Below are 14,110 nucleotides of genomic sequence, written 5' to 3'. Positions count from 1 at the left end.
AGATCAAACAGTAAATAGTAAATAATAAAAATACACTAAATAGCCCTATTCCACAACTGCAGTAATCCATATTATGTCAAGAACTGTTCAACTCAGTAAAGAGAAATGACATCCATCATTACTTTAAGAAATGAAGTGTCTTTTAATTAATAAAAATAAAGAAGAAATATTGAATTAGAAAGTTTGTCGAAACTTTTACTTGGCTCTGTATATGTGTATATGTAAGTATGTATGTACTGTAACTCTTGATGCAGGAATTTAAAAAGGAACAAGGTTAGAGGGAAATTAATAGGGAAGCGGAGTAGAAGCTCCTTTAAGCTCCTTTCACATATCACTTGAGACGATTCCATTTTGGGGAATGACTGCTCTGAACTACTCTTGCTCTCTCTGAAGTGCCTTTCTCACCCTTCAAAGGAGCATCAACTCCCATTTACACCAAAAATCTCACTTAATTATGGATACCAAAGAGAGACATGACTTAATAGAGCAGTTCACAAGTTCCTACTAATCCCATATGTACAACCCACAGGCAATCATAAAATCTTCACTACGCTAAAATATTCCACAGCGATGGTAGATTGTAGTGACATTATAGAAACCCATCTGTCTCAAATCTCGTCACTTTCTCCTCCAACATATTTCCAACATATCACACAAACAAGTTGCTTGCACGAGTCTCTCCACACCTGTCTTTCTTCTTTAACTTTCACTCTGATTCTCTCTCTCTCTCTCATGCTCACACCCTCTCTCATGTGGTGAACGCCACGACACTAAACCAAGATTTACCTTAAGGAAGATCAGAATAAGTCTTTGTTATTTTCAATTAGTGCAGAAATTCCTTGAAGAGATGAGATTACGTAACGTGTGCCCTTCCACAGGATCAGGTGATTTGGCCACAGATTTATCCACATGTTGCTTTAGATCATAGAGAAACATAAATCATTATTGAATGCTCGTGCACACACGCACACACACACTCAAAAACAATGCCTTTCAGTCTTAATTAACTTATCAAATATTAAATTCTCATCTGGCTTGTTCTAAGTAGACGTGTGTGTGTGTGAGATTGAGAGAGAGAGAGAGAGAGAGATTTTAAATAGCTCAGCATCAAACATATTTCTCTACAGTTATGAACACCTTTCGAGCCTTAATTTTTACTTTATCGCTTTCTCCCAAACATCTGTGCTCAGCAGGGTGTAATAAAGGGCACAAGCATAGAAATGCTATTAACATATAAAAATATGTAATTGTATGTGCCCACCTTTGTGCTATTTTACACCTTTTTAAAAATATTTTACTCACTTTTTGGTGTGGGATTAAAACAATTCACTCAGGAAATATCAGTTAATTCAAGGAAATGTTAATTAAACCATTAAAGGAAACATTAATAGTGTCAACAACTGTTTGAGTCTATTTTATATAATATTTAAGAATTATTTTGAAGGCTAAAATAATGGGTTTGGTGAGTCTACTTAACTGGTAACGTCTATAAAATAGTGATATCCATGATTAAGGGATGGATTACAAATGTTTTGATGCAGATGAATGCACTAGCAGCTTTGTAATTGGTGACTTTTATACCTAGCATTTCTTTTAACTACATGTACACGTGCGCGCGCGCGCACGCACACACAACACACACACACACACACATACATGCATGCAAGCACACACTTACTCAACATCTAGAAATATTCAACAAATATCCTCATACAATATTACAAAGGACGAAAATGATGTTTGGACGAGACATAAATACAGTCTAATACATACTAATGCATGTCACTAGCACTTTGAGGTCCTTAATTAAGTACCCTCTGCTTCATCATCTCCCACTGGCATGCTCATCCAGGTTGAGTTGTACTCTTCTTTTTTTTTTCTGTAACATCTATGATAATAAAGCCATCATTTTGACAAGGTTTTTACTGCATCATAGATCTGCCAAGTGAAGTAGAGCATAGAAAATTCAAAAGGTGGACTGTTTTGTGCATGGATTTTAGTCAATGTGTAAATTGCGACAAGGCCACAACTGTCTCACACACACACACACACACACACACACACACACACACACACACACACACACCAAACCTAAGCAATATACCAAAAATCAGCCCCTAAATACTAGGCTGTCTTTCTTTCCCAAAAAAAATCAAGATCAACTGTGCGCTACTACTCACTTATATATCCCCCCGCTCTCACTTGTATCAGAATGCAAGCAATCGAAGGAATAGGACACTTATTATGAATGTTGACTTCAACAAATAATTAACCCTTTACGTAACTAAAGAGCAGTGTTCTCCCCAGGGATTTCAAATAGCATCCTGGTAAACTGTCATTTTGAAATAGCATTTTGCTTCTTGAAATGCTGTCAAAATCCACCCTACCGGTATATGTCTTGTAAATACATTCAGTCGGTAAACAAGAAGTCGATGTGTGACAGACCTGAAAAGGGTATACACAGTATAGAACCCCAAGCTGAAGCTCGGTACCAAATATCAAGAAGTTATGATTTGTATTTGCTGAGAAAAATGTTATGAAAATTTTGTAAACCCACCCTATATGTTTCGTAAATACATTCAGTCGGTAAACAGGAAGTTGATGTGCGACAGACCTGAAAATGGTATACATGGTATAGAACCCCAAGCTGAACTATGGTACCACGTACCAAGTGGCTATGATTTGTGGTTGCTGAGAAAAAGGGTGTTTCAGATGGATGGACGGACAGTATACCCCCCTCCTTTGGAGTGGGGATATAATAATAATAATTTTAAAAAAACATACTTGCTAAGTCTAGTCTAGTAGAGAGCAGCTTTTCAGAGAACTTTCCATCACTTCTGCTTGTTAGACAAATGAGGCTGACACCTGGCTGAGTTCAAGCCAAGTTCAATCAGTACAACAGCTCCACCCTTCTGCAGAGGCAGAACTTTAATGAGTATCCCCTTTTACACTGTCTCTTCAAGGCAGGAATCTTACACCTTTATTCCGCCTCGAGTCCTGTATAAAACATCCGAATGCAGAACAGGGGTCTGTGTTATCAGTAACGACTGGTAGTAACAGAGGGGAAATCGACATCTGTATAAAAGGGACAGCCGGCACAGTACATGGTGTCTCTATCTATAGTGTCTAAGATCTGCATGGCTTTCTGCCTCAAATCACTTCTTTCACTTTCTCCTCCAACATACAGTACTGTGTAAGTCTTAGACCCCCTATTTTTTTCCATACAAACTTTGTTATAGATTTCTATTTTATGACTTCTACATTATCAAGTCAGTACAAAAACATTTTAGAGTTCCAAATTTCCATTTTCCAGCGCAAAATTAAATGTTACAGAAAATAAAGGTTGTTTGTATCTGAGCAGCATATTACAAAAGAGAGCACTTTTCAGATGAAAAAAAGAAAACATAATGAAGGCTGCTGGGTTTTGGTGCAAAATTAAGAAGCGAGTGTGACAGTCAAAGTGTCTAGAAGAACACTTCTGGTTCTGCAAGATGCTCAGTAAAACCTACAGCTAATTTCCTTATAAAACTGCACTCAATGTACCTGAGACTACTATTTTTTATTTTTTTTTAAAGCAAAGGGTCATCTCACACCAAATACTGACTTAGCTTCATATATTATGGCTTACTGCTGTTTATAGCATTTTTTTTAATGTTGAAATATTTAATTTAATTATTTTTAAGCCATTTTTGGTCTACAGCATTTCTTTATGTGCCTAAGACTTTTGTACAGAAGTGTATTTCTGATCACACAAACATGTTGCTTGCATGAGCCTGTCCACTTCTCTCTCTCTCTCTCTCTCTCTCTCTGTGTTTGTGAGTCTTCTGTGACATTTTTTTTCCTCGAAAAGCTGGCTCAGCTAAAGGACACACACATATTATATGATGCTCAGCAACTTTGCTTGTGTTTAGAAAGCAGTATAAATGTGCACAACAAAAGCACCTCAATACTCAGTTCACCCGCCTTTGTTTTTAAAATATGCTCGGGGTATTCATATTTCTGACGCATTGATACGTCACCCTAGACGCCGATGCTCCATTGTAACACGTTGCACCTCTGTTTGCGGAATGTAAAAACACACACTGGTGCGGCTTCCTGCCAGCTTTATTTGGTTCAGTGTAAATCAGTAAAGCCAGAATATTGAGGTGCCTTCTTTATGCTAATATTACGAAATACCTGTATGAAAAGGTATAGTAAATGAACAGAGACATGAAAACATGTCACAGGAAATGGTGTCACACAATGTGTTTCCATTAGCCTGTTTAATGAGCAAGTTGAAGTTGCAAACTAAAAAAAAGCAAGTAATGGGAAAACGTTAATTGGAAAAAACAAACAAAAAAAACCCCTCAAACATCGCAAAAATTTTACCCTCATATGAGTTGGTTTTTCAGATGATTTGATAAAGCAATATTTCCCAGAAGTGAAATGGAAAGATGGGCGGCACGGTGGTGTAGTGGTTAGCGCTGTCGCCTCACAGCAAGAAGGTCCGGGTTCGAGCCCCGTGGCCGGCGAGGGCCTTTCTGTGCGGAGTTTGCATGTTCTCCCCGTGTCTGCGTGGGTTTGCTCTGGTTTCCCCCACAGTCCAAAGACATGAAGGTTAGGTTAACTGGTGACTCTAAATTGACCGTGAATGGTTGTCTGTGTCTATGTGTCAGCCCTGTGATGACCTGGCGACTTGTCCAGGGTGTACCCCGCCTTTCGCCCGTAGTCAGCTGGGATAGGCTCCAGCCTGCCTGCGACCCTGTAGGACAGGGTAAGCGGCTACAGATAATGGATGGATGGAAATGGAAAGACAGTCTGGAAGAGCTATCACAAGAGGAGAAAACCCAGCTTTAATCACATAACATCACTTCATGAAAACACAGACCATTTGCAGTTGTTTTGTCAAAATTTTAAAAATATTGCTTCTATTATGCGTAAAACTGTAATGGAATCCCGGCTACAGAACGAAAGCAAAGTGTGGTTTATTACTGCAACTAACACTTGAGTACATGTACAGTGACATGGTGTCAGTGCTGGAGTTTAATCAAAGAACCTGTGAATCTTTTTTAGGAACTTGCTATTTTTACCAGATTATATTCTGAACCGTTACATAACCAGAGGTGGCAGTTTTTAATAAACGGTTTCAAAATAGCAGCAACAATGGAGGGTTTTACTTTTCACTGAGAAAACAGTCTGCTATCTAAGGTCTGATCCTGTACTGAAATTGTTAGCACCAAGAAGACAATAATGATCTCTTCTTAAGGATAATTTTAAATGAAAACTTTATATCCAGATTTCTGTAAAGCTACTGTTGTTAAACATGCTATACAAATAAAATTGAATTGAATTCACTTAAAAAAGATTTCAATCAACATCGGATGCATGAAAGATGTGCATTAAAAATGAATTATTATACATACAGGACACTCTTTCAATGGAATAAAAACATGTATTATATTCCTTTCTAGCAGGTTTCATTCATTTGATTTGATAGCATGCAATATTGTTAGCATATCGCTTATCCTACGTGTATTACGTCACTCTACCCAATGGAGAATGAGAGTTGAATATGGTTTATGATACTGCATGGTTGTCAAGGCAACATGACGTCACACGTCGGAGATGTAAAACTTCCGTGCTAACGAGTGACTGTGACAATTTGTAAACAAACATAGCCACCAGGTTTGCTTCATTAAATACGGAAGATTTTGAAAGAATTTTGAAAGAGAAAGATGCGTTGAACACCCGAAATGAATGTATAATAATAATAATAATAATAATGGGCGGCATGGTGGTGTAGTGGTTAGCGCTGTCACCTCACAGCAAGAAGGTCCAGGTTCGGGCCCCGTGGCCGGCGAGGGCCTTTCTGTGTGGAGTTTGCATGTTCTCCCCGTGTCCGCGTGGGTTTCCTCCGGGTGCTCCGGTTTCCCCCACAGTCCAAAGACATGCAGGTTAGGTTAACTGGTGACTCTAAATTGACCGTAGGTGTGAATGTGAGTGTGAATGGTTGTCTGTGTCTATGTGTCAGCCCTGTGATGACCTGGTGACTTGTCCAGGGTGTACCCCGCCTTTCGCCCGTAGTCAGCTGGGATAGGCTCCAGCTTGCCTGCGGCCCTGTAGGACAGGATAAAGCGGCTACAGATAATGAGAATGAGATGAATAAAAATAATATTGGCTGGCTTTTTTCATGGTATATCAGATACATTCCATTCAGCTAGCATGATACTGAACTCATCTTCGACTCGTTCAGTATCCTGCTAGCTGAATGGAACATATCTGATATACCATGAAAAAAAGCCAGCCAATATTATTTAAACATGTCATGACTGACTGTTAACATGACTGTTAGCAAATGAAACAAAATGATGACATCTCAAGCCCTTGAAGTTGACAGTTACTTGTCATGGACCAGCACCATTTTTATTCTGGAGCCAAACTGGGGAGGGTTTCCCAAAAGCCTCTAAATGCTAAGAGCATCTTAACTAGGAGAGAGAGCATTCATTGTGCTGCTCGCTCTTCCATTTAACAATGATCTTTGTGCTACGATGCTTTTGGGAAACCTACCCCTGATCTTCAAGCTGAAATCTGTCTCGCATACATTCTGGAAGTCGTAAAGATTAAGCACTTTTGTTGGTAGAAAAGGGTTATAAGTTTTCTGATGGTTCCCTCTTACAAAGAGATCACTATTCATCAGCTTACTATTGTAACATTCTGTCACAATACAACCCCCTACCACGCCCCCACCACTGCACTCACAGACAGGCACACACGGGGTGGGGAGAAGTTGCAGTCCCGTATCAACAGGCTAAATCACAGTCCCTGTGCTGCGAGCTGACTGACATGTCCTGCAGTGGATGTCAATAATGCAGAGCTGTGGTGCTGATGGAGGGAAGAGAATGTCATGCTGTGCTCCCCTGCGCTGCAGCTATATTTGGAAGTGAGCAGGCTGGCCAGGGGGGCGCTGTGTGATACTGCGGGAAGCGAGCAGGGACAAAGGACTGGCATCACTATAGCTCCCTGTTCCAGCCAGTGAAAATACAATATCTTATATCCATTAGCCATGGCACACATCATTAACACCTATAACACAATACTCTACAAACCCACATCTCAAACACCAGTCTCTGATCTTAATACAATCATTACTATTCCTGCCAATGTTGTTAACTCTGTTTCTGCTAATGAGTGAGATATCACCTAACAGCTCTGGATCAACCCCATAATGTCCAAAACCATATGACTTAGCTCTTTCTCGCCTTCCTCATTCTTCCTCTGTTGAAAGGACCAAACACCTAAAGCACACCTGCTTGGAGTGAGGTATCATTTACACTGTCTCAACCACACCTGGAACTGCTAGAACAGTCTTATCAGCTATTTATAAATAACTCAGTGAAATGACGCACTACTCAGTTTCTGACGCAAACATAACATCAGCTAATCGTCATTCAGCCGTGTGACTTTACCCAAAGCTAAGCTGATCTGTGAAGTGATGCCTTTTATGGAAAATGGTGCATCATTTAATTAATTACTTTGGAAAAAGGCATTCTTCTCTCAATCATTCTTGAAATGCATCATGTCCTGTTCCATTAAAGAAATGCTTCACTATACGGTATTTAACCTAATCACTGTATCCCACGTCTGTAGTGTGTGTGATTACCGTGGACAGAAATTTACTGAAAAAATAATAATACAACTGATTACTCACATTTAATGTTCACAAACAGCTGAGGTTAAATTCTGTCTATAAACTATATGTGACCCTCCATTACAAAACCACTCACATGGGTCAAATTTTCAAAATCGAGTTATTGGATTTTCATGAAAGGCTATTAAAAAGCTTTCCAATGATGCATAGATCAAGAAATTTGACCAATATATCAGAGATATGGGTGGACATGAGATATGGGTTAGATTTGACTTGTCATGAAAATTCAGAAATGGCGAAATCTGCCTGTAAAGTTGACTACATGAACTCCTTTGCAACACCTATTTCTAAAAAAGATATTAAAATGAAATTTGGGGCAAATTTTAATGATGGTTTCACAGATGGACACACCAAATATTTTCACTGTACCTTTTTAGGAACATTATTAACATACTAGCAGGTTACCTGGCATTGCGCGGGTTTTGCAAAATTCTGAGTTGCCCCCAGACTTCCATGTCAAATTTGGTGAAGATCCATCGAGAAATGGTGATGTTAACCCAAGACAAACAAAAATCCAAACATCCACCACCCAGGGGCCCACCGAGGACCCAAATATGGAATTTCTGAGTTTTGCCAAATTGGGGCTATCTCCTGTACCTACGTGCCAAGTTTAGTGAAGATCTGTCGAGAGTTTGTGTTGATAAATGTAACATGAAAGGCATTGAGGGAGGGGGTGGGTGGATGTTGTGCCCCCCAGGGACCTCCCTGGGGCCTGTACATGAATTTTGTTTATATCTGCAAAATTCCGGGTCATCCCTGGACCTATCCAAATTTGGTGAAAATCAGTCAAGAAATGGCGATGTTAGCTCAAGACAAACAAACAAACAAACTTTGCTGCTTAGTATACAGATTTACAAAATATAGATTTTTTTAACAGGATTTTTCCCCCTTGTATCCTCCATGTATTTTCCCCCTCAGTCTACAGTTCAAAAGTTCCTTGAACATGTTGTCTATAATTCATCAATAACAACAAAAGACTCCCCTGTTTCTACCCCTTGCACTGGCCACGACCATATCTATTGTGGCCACATGAACATCCTATTAGGCAATATCCATTACCTTAACTCTGTCTTTCTTATCCTTTATCTACCTGCACCTGTATCTCTTCATCCTCTGACCCATCTGGAGACAGCACATCTGGTTTAGCGCACGTTATGTCCTTGTAGGACACAGGAACAAAGGCTTGGATGTGTTTGTAGCAGGGGCGATTTCTCAGAGACAACAAGGGAAGCCGAGCTTCCCCTAAAATTCTCTCCCCAAACTGCGGCATCTACGACGTTGAATTCTCATTAAAATAATAACTTGCATAACATAATATATGCCCAAGATTGTATTTACGTTCATAACTATCCTGTAACTTATTTGAGTGATGTCTGACGAACTTGCAGTTCGCTACGAGAATCACCTTTGCTGCCAGGCTGTAACCAGCGTTGCCAGATACTGCTGACGTTTTCCAGCCAAAATATGTTCAAAACCCGCCAAAATGCACTTAAAACCGCCCAATCTGGCAACACTGGCTGTAACCTTTCTTATTTCAATGGGCTCTATGCGCTGGCAGCCGGGTTTCCGTTGCAGTCTATGAGAGGGCTCTGAACAGCCAATTTCGGCTAGTTGTTATTGGTTAAAATCGACAAAATCGTCACTTCCAGGGAAACCGGGCTTCTCTGGGACTAAACGAGACAGTGGGAGGGACAAGAAGCCGGGCTGATGAAGGATTATTGGAGGTAGTGTTTGAAAGACATGAGGAGGGCGGGCTCTGTACTTCGGCGTCGGCGAGGAACACGGAAGTATGATCAGTCCCTAGCGGATGTCGAGAAAGTGTAGTCGTGTGCCAAAGTGCTGTCCGACTTTCTTTTCATATAAACGTTTCTTCTCATTGATGTCTCTGTACATTACTCTGTAAATAAATGTAAATATTACTTGTTGTACTCCGTTAACTTTCATCCATTCTATCAGTTTGATCATTCGCGAATTCACTCGTTTATTTCATTTGTAGTTCAACCTGGTTGTAGGCTAGCTTGAACCTTATTGGGATCTGCAGTGCTAGCTGCTAACAGAAATTGGTGAAGTCTCTGGAAAGCACAACCAGCTAGTATGACAGGGTCACAGACCATTTTCTGGAAAAGGAACGGAGGGCAGAATTTGTGTATAAATAGTGTGCATCATATAATGTTCATGAATGTGAAGTGTGTATATTGTTCAGTAATGTTAAGAGAATGGTGGGCTCTGTGTTATAGGTTATACCTGGGTATAATATTCAAGGTTCTGTGTGTTGCATAGCCTACCTGGTTATGAATTTCCAGACTGTGTTGCAGAAGATGTTCAAGGATGTGTTGCACAGCTGGGTATTGTGTTAAAGACTCTGTGTTGCATATCAGGGTATGATGTTCAAGGCTCTTCGTTGAATAGCCAGTGATTTTTGGATGTTTGATATTTTTGATTAAGGATATGAGGCACTAGCCTGGCAAGCCAGACTATAACATGAAATGTACAATCAAAAATACTTTCTGCCACTAGGTAGGGTTGTCTAGTTCATTATGCTAATGGGGCACACCTTTCTATGCTTTGATATCCGGCCTACAGGTTTTACGATGAATGCGTAAAATGGGCTTCCCCTGTTTTAAAAACCAGCAGCCGCCACTGGTTTGTAGAGATACTGTTGCTTAGCTAGTGGAAGCCCAGGTGAAGGAAGTGTGACTGAAAAACCACCTGGTTCATTTCTTTGGGTACAAAAAGCTGATAGCGTGGTGTTCTATCAGACCGGATCTGGAATCTGAAGCTGGAAAAAAGAGGAGTTCATTGAGCAGTAGGAAATCAATACAACGAAAGATATTAGGCCTATTTCATGAAATTTAGTTTAGTCTGTCATGTGCAGCTACTGTAGGCACTCAATATGACAACCCATGCCTATCAATTTAAAAATAAATGGGCATGAAAAAGAAAGGCCTATCTGTGTCTGTACACACTAATTATATGTCAGTTTTTTGTCAGAGTCTTGGAATTGAATGTGACTGAAACTTCTCATCCTGGTTTATGGTTGCTTACTTTTTAATGTGCTTTCAGTGTTAGGCATTGTCCACACAGTGCATATAAACATAATGATGTGATGGTAAGCTTCTGAAGGGCGGCACGGTGGTGTAGTGGTTAGCACTGTTGCCTCACAGCAAAAAGGTTCTGGGTTTGAGCCCAGTGACTGACGGAGGCCTTTCTGTGTGGAGTTTGCTTGTTCTCCCCGTGTCTGCGTGGGTCCCCTCCAGATGCTCTGGTTTCCCCCAAAGACATTCAGGTTAGGTTAATTGGTGGCTCTAAATTGACAGTAGGTATGAATGGTTGTTTGTTTTTATGCGTCAGCCCTGTGATGACCTGGTGACTTGTCCAGGGTGTACCCCACCTCTCCCCCATAGTCAGCCGGGATAGGCTCCAACTTGCCCGCGACCCTGCACAGGATAAGCGGTTACGGATAATGGATGGATGGTAAGCTTCTGTAAAACTTCAAAGTGTACATGAAATTAATGATGATTCCCATCATGTTTATGTCCCTTGCAATAACGACTTCTACAACACGTACACTGCAGAAAAATCATAGTAACTGCCCACAAGTTATAAAAGTGTGACTCACCTAAATTTTGTAGCTTTCTCTCACTCGACTTAGTCAACATCACTGGCATTGGCAGCTTAGCAATTTCCATGAAGAACTTGAAATAGGTCTTGGGTTAAATTAATTCTAGAATTCATCTTCGTTGCTATCAGTTATAATATCCTCTTCCCAGGGTTGCACGAAGAAATCTGCAACTAAATCGCTCAACTTTTACCGATCGTTGCGATTTATGTTTAAGAGCTTTGTGAGTTCATATAGGAACTGTGCTATGCATTGTGGGTGGTAGAAATGGGCAACTGGACTTGCTTGAAAATTCTTGAAAACATTTCACCTCTCGTCCAAAAGGCTTCCTCAGTTCTGAAGCAGTTGGACTTGCTTGAAAATTCTTGAAAACGTTTCACCTCTCGTCCAAAAGGCTTCCTCAGTTCTGAAGCAGTTGGACTTGCTTGAAAATTCTTGAAAACGTTTCACCTCTCGTCCAAAAGGCTTCCTCAGTTGAGTTGCCCATTTCTACCACCCACAATTTACTATGACATGGATGATTGAGAATCTTCACAGACATGTGCTATGCATTATCTATCAGAAGGCTTCTGATTGGCTACGCTGCTTTTTGCATGCGCACACAGCCAATCAAAAGTCAAGTCAAAGTCCCTTCCATGCCAGGATCTGGTCCTCCCAGGTATCTCCTGTCCCAGTACTAACCAGCTCTTTTGAGGTGTTTTTTTGGATGTGGCACCGATCTCCATTTCCACAGCCCTCGGGCTCTCGCCTATACAGCTAGGATTACAGTGGAGGACCAGTCCTCTGGTAACCGCAAGAGTTTGACTTCCACAAGCTGGCCTAATGGTTAGTGTGTCCGCCTCTCAACCGGGAGATCGTGAGTTCTACTTGCGGTCAGGTCATACCAAAGACCATCATAAAAATGGTACCTACTGCCATCTGGTAAGGCATGCTACAATACAGATGCGAGTAGAGAAGTCAAACTCTCGCAGCCAATCAAAAGCCATCTTATAAATAATGTACAGCAACAAGGAGATTTTGTTTACATAAAGATGAGTTTGTTTTATGCCATTTTATTAGCTCCTCATTAAAATTATGTTGAAATGAATGCTGAATCTAGTGAGTGGTGACTTTCCACTGTATTTTGATACATACTTGCCAACTTTTCAAAATTCTTATGGGGGAGAAAAGTGCATGAACGACATTTTCAATTGGACAAGGGTATGATGCGCGGCTGAAATGATAAAAACAGTGGATCCATTTAATTGCAAACCATTTGCAATTTATACAATTAAAGGGTTTTTTTAATTGTTGATATTGTTCAATCAATTACTCTAGGTTATGGGATTCATGTATCAGGCATGAGATAGCTCAGAGTGAAAAATATGAAATAATACTCGTCTTGACTTTTAATATAATAACACTGAAAGGGAAGTCTTAAATCAGATTTTTAGCTGAAAAATCTCATGCCTGAATATTGTATACATACAGAGACCCCTAGAAAATAACACAAGTGATGCTTTAGAAGAATGTTTATCATTTCTTAAAATAGTCACAGTGAATGAAAGTATTATTGGATTGCATCAAATGTGTTTTCCTTCTGTAAGCTCATGTAAAAATACAGAGAACTATCATATATAAATTAAATTTAATAAGATTTGACCAAAATAGTAACAACTCAGGGTGGCACGGTGGTGTAGTGGTTAGCGCTGTCGCCTCACAGCAAGAAGGTCCGGGTTTGAGCCCCGTGGCCGGCGAGGGCCTTTCTGTGCGGAGTTTGCATGTTCTCCCCATGTCTGCGTGGGTTTGCTCCGGTTTCCCCCACAGTCCAAAGACATGCAGGTTAGGTTAAGTGGTGACTCTAAATTGACCGTAGGTGTGAGTGTGAATGGTTGTCTGTGTCTATGTGTCAGCCCTGTGATGACCTGGCGACTTGTCCAGGGTGTATCCCGCCTTTCGCCCATAGTCAGCTGCGATAGGCTCCAGCTTGCCTGCGACCCTGTAGAACAGGATAAAGCGGCTAGAGATAATGAGATGAGATGAAGATCTTTTAATTGAAGGTCCAAAGGAACTGAAAAGTTGTTTTCGTTCAAAATAGGCATTTTAATTTCTAAGACAACAAAAAACAGAAATACAGCAGGTGCAGGAATATTGGCACCCCTCCTTAGTATTTGGTTGCACACCCTTTGGCAGCGATGACGGCCTCCAAACGTTTCCTGTAGCCATCAATGAGCTTCTTGCATTTGTCTTGTGGTATTTTCTCCCACTCTTCCTTCGCTATGCGCTCTAGGTCTTGGATATTTGAAGGATTCCTTCTGCCAATGGCAGATTTCAACTCCCCCAAAGATTCTCAATTGGATTGAGGTCAGGACTCATTGCTGGCCATTTCAAAACAGTTCATTTTTTCTTTTCTAACCATTTTTGTGTGCTTTTAGATGTGTGTTTGGGGTCTTTGTCCTGCTGGAGTACCCAAGATCTTCGCCTCAAACCGAGCTTTCTTACACTGGGCAGGACATTTTGCTCCAAAATCTGTTGATAATCTTCAGATTTCATAATACCTATGACACAGGTAAGGCCTCCAGTCCCAGATGCAGCAAAGCAGCCCCACAGCATTATTGATCCTCCACCATGCTTGTCTGTTGGTAGGGTGTTCTTTTCTTTGAATGCTTCATTGCAGCGCCTGTAAACATACTGCCTGTGAGAATTCCCAAAAAGCTCTACTTTTGTCTCATCTGTCCACAGGACATTTTCCCAGAAGGACTGTGGCTTGTCCAGGTTCTCTTTTGCAAACTCCAGACGCTCCTTTTTCTGTCTTTTTTCAATAA

At 40.6% G+C, this 14,110-nt stretch overlaps 1 protein-coding gene across 1 annotated transcript in view; it reads right to left on the bottom strand.

Annotated features, from left to right (window-relative positions):
• The window catches only part of LOC132891761 (NALCN channel auxiliary factor 1), a 265,656-nt gene that overhangs the window by 142,727 nt on the left and 108,819 nt on the right, over nt 1-14,110 (bottom strand). The window lies entirely within an intron of this gene.

The sequence above is a fragment of the Neoarius graeffei genome, chromosome 9, assembly GCF_027579695.1.
Source record: "Neoarius graeffei isolate fNeoGra1 chromosome 9, fNeoGra1.pri, whole genome shotgun sequence".
NCBI classification, from domain to species: domain Eukaryota; kingdom Metazoa; phylum Chordata; class Actinopteri; order Siluriformes; family Ariidae; genus Neoarius; species Neoarius graeffei.
Note: the sequence above shows the minus strand (reverse complement) of the source record. Positions and strands in the feature narration are given on the sequence as shown.